At 38.0% G+C, this 8,246-nt stretch overlaps 1 pseudogene; it reads right to left on the bottom strand.

The window, feature by feature from the left end:
* Positions 1-6,365: 6,365 nt before the first annotated feature.
* On the bottom strand, positions 6,366-6,960 carry LOC116648345 (annotated as a pseudogene).
* Positions 6,961-8,246: the final 1,286 nt, after the last annotated feature.

Below are 8,246 nucleotides of genomic sequence, written 5' to 3'. Positions count from 1 at the left end.
ATTACTGAAGAGAATGATTGTTTATCTTGTTGAACTTCCCCTATTTAAAAAGGCCATGGCTGGACCCTCCCTACTGAAAGCCAAGTAAGACGCACATTAGTAATTTGGGGGCATCTGCTAGATGTGTGCTGTGGGTGTTGCGGCAAAGTTATCTATAAATCTTATTTTTGTAAATACAATTATATATAATAACATATTAAGGGAGCTTGATATTTTAAAGGAGTTGTTCAATGAAAATTTCAACAATACTCTTGTTATATAAATACTCTGTTAATTGTTTTGCTTTTGAAGTTTGGATTTTTCAAGATATCAGATTTTCATAAATCAGGCACATCCACAAATGTTGTAAAAACTGATTTCAGAATCACCAGGAAAAACGAAACAAAACAGAGAAGCAACATCTACAACACAAGAAACCAAAGACTCTAAACAAGTAATGAAAATCTCTAATCTCTGTGCCCAAGTAGATTCTTTGTTAAGTACTGGGGAGGAGATGGGATGAGTCGCAGGTGAAAAGACAGGGTTTTCTAAGATATTTTGATCTGGGGTAGCAATAGCATGTGGATAATTACATAATAAAAGATTTCATAAAGTCCTTGAGTAGTTCAAATTCTTTTAACTTTTAATAATGACCATTGCAGGACGATTTTTTAAAAAAGAATGTCTATATTATATTGAAATATACATTATTTTTTCTTCTCCAGGTATCTGTGGGCTTCTATTCTACTAATCTACTAATCTCAGGTCTTCAGTGCTCACTTGTCACCAGGATCTCAACTAAGAACATATATCATGTGGTTCAGTTGTCATAACCTTTCTAAAAGTGTTTGAGCAAGACATTTACACATTGCTTCTTCATAATTACAGCCTAAACTTTTTATGATTAAAAGCAACCACAGCACTTTTGAAGATCTCATGGAATCAAAAGGAAGTTTGTGATTGCATTTAGCTTGCACTTACTCCAACTCACAATCTAATCATTCTCAAATACAGTAAACTCTAGATTATGTGATTAAATACTTCCACCTTGGTGTTTCCAACCTTTGTATTGACTTAGCTAACATTTGGAATGGTTGCCTTGGTGAGGAGACATAGCAGGAACTAGATTTATAGGTCTACTGCCTGGGTCAAATTTTATCAGCCACTCTTCACAGATACTGAAAACTAAAAATGAAAAATTACAACTTGGAAAATTTATGTCCACATGAAAACCTTCACGAGGATGTGTAAGGCAGCTTATTGATAATTGCCAAGATTTGAAGCAACCAAGATATCCTTCAGTAGGTGAATGGACAAATAAACTGTGGTACATCTAGACAATGGAATACTATTCAACACTAAAAGGAAATGAGCTATCAAACCAGGAAAAGACATGGAAGAAACTTAAACGCATATTATCAAGTAAAAGAAGCCAATCTGAAAATCTATCCTAACTCTAATCACATCCTGGATGAGGTAAAACTATGGAGACAATAAAAAAAATCAGTGATTGCCAGGGATTCGTAGGAGAGAGAGATAAATAGAGCACAGAGAACTTTTACAGTATGATACTATAATGGTAGAAATATGCCATTATACATTTATCATAGAATGTACAACACCAAGAGTATATGTAATGTAACTATGGACTTCGGGTGTTAATGATGTGTCCATGCAGATTCATCAATTGTAACAAATGTCCCCCTCTGGTGGGGGATGTTGATAGTGGTGAGACTGCATGTGTGAGGCAGGGGGTATATGGGAAGGCTACCTTCTGCTCAATTTTGTTGGGAATTTAAAGCTGCCTTAAAAAGTAAAATCTTTTTTTAAAAAATTGTAGTTTGGGGTGCCTGGGTGGCTTAGTCGGTTAAGCGTCTGATTCTTGGTTTCAGCTCAGGTCATGATCTCAGGGTCTTGAGATGGAGTCCCACATCAGCCTGGAGCTCAGCGGCGTCTGCTTGAGATTCTCTCCCTCTGCCCCTCCCCTGTGTGTGCTCTCTCTCTCTCTCTCAAATAAATAAATAAAATCTTTGTAAAAATTGTAGCCTAAATCATCACAATAAATTTAGTTTTCTTCACAACCAAAATTTTACAAGTGATTTAAGTCACTATCTCCCTTCGTGTCTCAGTCCTACAGTACCAGTGAGCGGAACTGACACAAGCCGATTTCCCTTCTCCTCTGCTTCCCTGCTTCCTAATGAGCAAGCAATGGCTCGCTTGAATAATAGAAAATTAGCTATATGCACTCTCTTTCTTATTAGTCAGCTCAGTATCATTTCTTAAATCCTCCTTTGCTTTTTGATTCTGACTATCAAGGCTTAAAAAATTAGAAACTTGGGATTTTAAGAGCAAATCCTGGAGCAAATGCCTTCTTTAATGCAGCAATGATATATGCTAGCCACTGGAAGGCATTATAGGCATGAATCAAAGGCTCCAGACTTTTCTATAGCTCCATCTGCTAGAAAAGGACAAGTACTCAGGGTAGTTTGGATTACTAAATATCACAGGTGTCATCTAATGTAGGACTAAAGCTACCATTGGAGCTCTGAAACTGAAATTCAGAAATATATTTATTTTTTAAAATATGTATATATGCTGCAAGTATGTAATTATTGTATTTCATATTTTTAATTTTTATTTTGCTAAATATATATATAACATGAAAGCTACCATTTTAGTATATTTTAAGTGTACAGTTCAGGGGCATTAAGTACATTCATAATGCTGTAAGCCACTGTTTCCAAAATTTTTCATCATCCCAAACAGAAACTCAGTATTGTAATATTAACTCATAAAGTACATTAACTATAAAGCATCATATAGATACTGTCTCATTTAAGCCTCACAGGAGCCCCACGAAGTAGGTATTTTTATTTTTATTCTATTGATGAAGGTGAAGGTAAGGGAGATCTAACAAATTGCTCTAAATCTAATAAGTCTTAGAATCATGATTCAAACTTAAGTACATCTACACAACCCTTTGAGCAAGTGAGATTTTTAGGTCAATAGACTAATATAGAAGTCTGATCATAACTTAAATTGTGTTTCCTTGTGATCGTTAAAATTTATCTTTCTATAATAAGATGCCAAACTGTAGAAGCTCTGATCTTACACACTCTGATCAGGATGAAATCATTAAGATTCCTGGCTTTCAAAACATTACCACTTACAGATTCTATTAATAATAGCTCCAGAGAGTAATTAAGTGTTGTACTAGATTAACCCTTGAAGAGCAAGGAGGGGATAGTGGGAAAGCCGTCAAATGTCGAACACTGTTAATTAGGGTTTCACAAAAGGAGAACAAATTGTTTTCGAATTAGAATGTAAGTCATGAAGATTAAATGTTTTTTTAAAGATTTTATTCATTTATTTGACAGAGAAAGCGAGAGAGCACAGCAGGGGGAGGGGCAGAGGGAGAGGGAGAAGCACCTTTGCTTTTGCTCCTTTCTTTCTCTGCAGTACTCTTCCCTCTCTTCTTCGTCTAACTAACGGTTATTGACCTTCAGATTTCTTTTTTTTTTAATTTTATTATGTTATGTTAGTCACCATACAATACATCATTAGTTTTTGATGTGGTGATCCACAATCCATTGTTTGCGTATGACACGCAGTGCTCCATGCAGAACGTGCCCTCCTTAATACCCATCACCGAGCTAGCCCATCCCCCCACCCGTCTCCCCTCTAGAACCCTCAGTTTGTTTCTCAGAGTCCACAGTCTCTCATGGTTCATCTCTCCCTCCAATGCCCAGCCTGACCTTCAGATTTCAACTCAATTGTCACATCCTTAGGAAAGCCGTCCTGGAAATCTCCCGGCAGGTTGTGACAGCCCAGCTCCTACTACAGCCTTGATTGCTCCCCTCCTTGTGGGAGCAGACCGTTCTGCCCATCGGCTCCACCCGTCTAGAGGGGTGGCTTGTTCTCCTGCCCCACAGATCTAAGCGCTGCACCTGCCTTTGCCCAACCAAATACAACAACAGCGGTGAGTTCTTTAGCTCTGAGCTGAAGCCTTAAATTGACCTGGAAACATCTGCTTTTGCACAAGGGGATGCCAACCACCACACGAGAAGCTGGATCCACGGAGACACGCCCCTCCCCCCGCCCGCAAGGCCACATGGAGGAGACTAAAGGCCCCAGCGGACAGTTAGCTGTTTCACAGTGTAGATGGTTCCTTAGCTGTTGTTTGTTTTAACTATTCCACTATTGGAATATTAGCTATATATACATATATTTCTCCTTTTATAAATTTCCTGTTCTTATCCTTTGCCCATTTTTTTAACTAGGTTGCTTCTTTTTTTTATTGATTTCCAGGAAAGTTTTATGTATTCTAAATATTACCCTTTTATTACACATGCTACAAATATCTTTACCTGTCTATTATTACATTACAATTCGTTAAGAATGTCTTTTTTTATTAAAAAAAAAAAAGATTTTAAATCTTGGGAAAAATAAAATGAGACAAAATCAGAGAGGGAGACAAACCATAAGAGATTCTTAACTACAGGGAACAAACTGAGAGTTGCTGGAGGGTGGGGGTGGGGTGGGAGGGTGGGGTAACTGGGTGATGGACATTAAGGAGGGCACGTGATGTGATGAGCCCTGGGTGTTATATGCAACTGATGAATCACTGAACTCTACCTCTGAAACTAATAATACATTATATGTTAATTAAAACATTAAAAAAATGGAACTATCCTACAATCCAGTAATTGCACTACTAGGTATTTACCCCCAAAATACAAAAACACTAATTCAAAAGGATGCATGCATCCCTATGTTTATAACAGCATTATTTATGATAGCCAAATTATGGAAGCAGCCCAAGTATCTATCAATAGATGAATAGATAAAGATGTGATGGTTGCTAGCTTTGAAGATGGAAAAAGGGAGTCAGGAGTCAAGGAATGTGGGGGCCTCTAGAAACTGGGAGTGGCCTTCAGCTGGTAACCAGCAAGGAATGGGCACTGCAGTCTTATAACCATGAAGAACTGAATTTCACCAATAACTTGAATGAGCATGAAACCAATTCTCTCCCAGATCCTCCAGAAAGGAATGCAGCCATGTTAACACCTTGATTTTAGCCCATGGGTGAGACCCATGTCAGACTTGTCACCTAGAGAAAATAGGTTTGTATTGTGTGAGGTGCTAAGATTGTGATGCTCTATCACAGTGGCCGTAGAATCTAAGCCAGCAAGGGAGGACAGGAAGAATGTGGAAGGGGGCCTGAGAGGGGCTGCTGAGATGCTCTATTTCTTGATCCAGTTATGTGAATATGCTTACTTTGTGGAAATTCACTAGCTGGACACTTATAATCTGGGCAAGTTTTTGCACATAGGTTATAACACAGTAAAAAAATCTACATTAAAACAAGCCAATGTAAGGGTTTGTTATTGAGATTAATGCTATAGGTCATGAGGGAGTCATTAATCTTAGGGCCTCTGAGAAATACACAGAGTTCCTCCCGGAATTGCTCACTGGACAGGCAGTAGGTAGCCTCCCGCTCCCTTTGTCAGAAGGTTGCCTCTGTGGGCATTGATTGCCTCAGACTTGTGGGATGTGTTGGCTAAGAAGGATCCTTAGGAACCAAGGAATGTTTTGGGGAGAATTCTGGAAGATACTCTGTATGCACTTGAGCTGTCAACTTCCACAGTGCCCACCCCAGATGCAGCTGAAATCTGAGGTAGGCCAAGGGGATATGGTGTGGCTACCAGAGACCTTTGTAAAACAGGCCAATCCTATCCATAAATGTACAGAAAATCCTGAACAAAGTATTAGCAAACTGAATCTAGTGACACATGAAAAAGATTAATATACCATGTCCTAATTGTATCTGGTCCAGAAATCCATGCATAGCTTAATATTTAAAATCAATCAATATAACTTATGCCATCAACAGAGTAAAGAATAAAAATCAAATGACCATCTCCATAGATTCGTGAAAAAATACTTGATAAAATTCAATTATCTATTCATGATTTTTTTATTTAACAGTTTATTATGATTTTCAGGTGTCATTTAAAAAAAAATCAGTCCAGGGGCGCCTGAGTGGCTCAGTCGTTAAGCGTCTGCCTTCGGCTCAGGTCATGATCCCAGGGTCCTGGGATCGAGCCCCGCATCAGGCTCCCTGCTCCGCGGGAAGCCTGCTTCTCTCTCTCCCACTCCCCCTGCTTGTGTTCCCTCTCTCGCTGTGTTTCTCTCTGTCAAATAAATAAATAAAATCTTTTTAATAAATAAATAAATAAATAAATAAATAAATAAATAAATAAAATAAATTTTAAAAATCAGTCCATTAAACCATGTAGAAATAAGTATGCAAGAAGTCTGCAAAACAAAACATACATGTTTAAGTAGAGGGATTATCTGAAATTCCAGATTTTTTAGTCACTTCATTATTTTGCTATGGCAGCCAAGTAATCCTTAACTTCAGTAGGAGTAAGCATCCTGAATCCGGCTTCATTGCAGATTCCAACCTCTATGTTATCTTCTGTCATTTGCCCTTCAAAGCTTTCCTTTAGGGTTAATATGGCTGTGTGAATGGCATCTTTAAGTCCCAGGTCTTCTTTATGTCTTTTCTTGAGGGAAGTTTTCCCATTCACATAGTTCTTTCCCATTGCTGTGGCTTTCTAGAAAGAAAGCTCCAGGTGGATCTGACTGAAATAAATACGGTCGCACCTCATTCTAACCACAAATTAGTAAAGAAACTCCAAATGGACAAACATCACATGAATGAGTGTATTCTTGCATCTCAAAAGCTACTCTCTGTACCAGCTGAGCTGTGGGAATGGGTTCTTGGTAAATCAGATAGTATTGCTGAACTGGTTTCCGAGTTCTGTGCTCAAGCTCTCTGTAACCTGGGCCCATGCCACACTATACACCAAGCCTATGTGCTTGGTAATTGGTTCCACTTTGTGTACAGTACACTTCGCTCATCATACAGAGCAGATTTCTGTTTCTTCTCAGTTGCTAAAACCACACCATTTGCAGCTTTATTTTATTTTTTTTTAAGGTTTTATTTATTTATTTGACAGAGAGAGAGAGAATGACTCAAGGACACTCATTATCATTACTCCATTTAACATTGCATGGCGGGTCCTAGTTGATTTAATAAGTTGAGGAAGTTAATTAACAAGAATATTAGGTAATAATAATAATTACACATATAGTGAGATACACAGAGAGACAAAGAGATGAAGAAAGATGGGGTACCTGGGTGGCTCAGTCGGTGAAGCGTCTGCCTTCAGTTTAGGTCATGATCCTGAGGTCCTGGGATTGATCGGGCTCCCTGCTCCATGGGGAGCCTGCTTCTCCCTCTCCCTCTACCATCGCCCACCCTGCTTGTGCTCTCTGGCTCTCTCTATCTCTCTGTCAAATAAATAAGTAAAATCTTTAAAAAAAAAAAAAAAAGATGAAGAAAGAGAATCCAACCGAATCTACATATAATCTTTTGCAAGGTCACTGTATTTAAAGTCATCATGCAAGAATCAAATCTATATTTTATTTACAACAGCAATGAGCACTGAAATAAAATTATACACACATAAAGCCTATCATAACAGTCTTTTTAAAAAAAACTTCAAATACCTAAAAATAAACCTAATAAAAATGTACAAAACCTCTACATAAAAAAGTATAAAACATAATTGAGAAGAATTTGAGAGGAGTTAGGGGCACCTGGGTGGCTCAGTTGGTTGAGCATCTGACTTTTGATCTCAGCTCACATCTTGATCTGAGAGTCATGAGTTCAAGCCCTACATTGGGCTCCAGGTGGGGCCTACTTAAAAACAACAACAACAGTATATATAATTGAGAGGAATTAAGGAAAACTTAATAAATGGGGAGGGGAGGTAATGTACTATACCCAGGATTTGAAAGAGTCAATATGATAAAGATAAAAACTATGTATAAGATCCACAGCTCTCTCACGTAAATTCCTAAAATTCTAAAATTTATGGAAATATAAAAGACAAAGGTAGCTAAGAGAATATAGAAGGAGGAGGAGATAAAGGACTAACACTCTCTGGATAGCTATTTGTTATAAAGATATAACAAATATGACACTGTGGTATCAGTACAAGGATGGACAAATAAACTGATGGAAAGACTAGAGATTCCAGAAACAGACCCATCCTCTCATTGAACACTTGATCTATGATTGGAGGTACTGCAAAAAGTTGAGAAAGGACAATCTTTTCATTAAAGAGTTGTGGTTCAGACATCCAAAGGGCCAACAGACACATGAAAAAGTGCTCAGCATCACTCGGCATCAGGGA

This window comes from Phoca vitulina, unplaced genomic scaffold, assembly GCF_004348235.1.
Source record: "Phoca vitulina isolate PV1807 unplaced genomic scaffold, GSC_HSeal_1.0 scaffold43, whole genome shotgun sequence".
In the NCBI taxonomy this organism is placed as follows: Eukaryota; Metazoa; Chordata; class Mammalia; order Carnivora; family Phocidae; genus Phoca; species Phoca vitulina.
This window is presented reverse-complemented; position numbering and strand designations above follow the sequence as displayed.